This window comes from Penaeus monodon, chromosome 20, assembly GCF_015228065.2.
Source record: "Penaeus monodon isolate SGIC_2016 chromosome 20, NSTDA_Pmon_1, whole genome shotgun sequence".
In the NCBI taxonomy this organism is placed as follows: domain Eukaryota; kingdom Metazoa; phylum Arthropoda; class Malacostraca; order Decapoda; family Penaeidae; genus Penaeus; species Penaeus monodon.
Window position 1 is genome coordinate 30,878,983 of NC_051405.1, and position 312 is coordinate 30,879,294.

A 312-nucleotide genomic window follows, 5' to 3' on the forward strand; every position below is an offset into this window, starting at 1 on the left:
GGGAGTGGCAGCGAAAAAGTGGGAACAGATGATATTCAGAAAGGAGAAAGAGTACCCAGCGAAAGAGAGAAGAGGGGAAAACGAAGGAAATCGGAAGTCACCGTTCGAATCTCCTTCCTCCTTTAAAGGGGGGGTTAGCCCAAGCGGAGAGGGAGGAAGAACAAATGTAATAAACAGGGGAGATGGCAGGGAATGCAAGAATAGGACGTTGAGGGAATTCATTGACGTGAATACAAGAGATAGATACGGTAAGGATTTTTTATTTTATTTTATTTAGTTGTTAGTCCATAATTAAACACCTACTCGGTGATG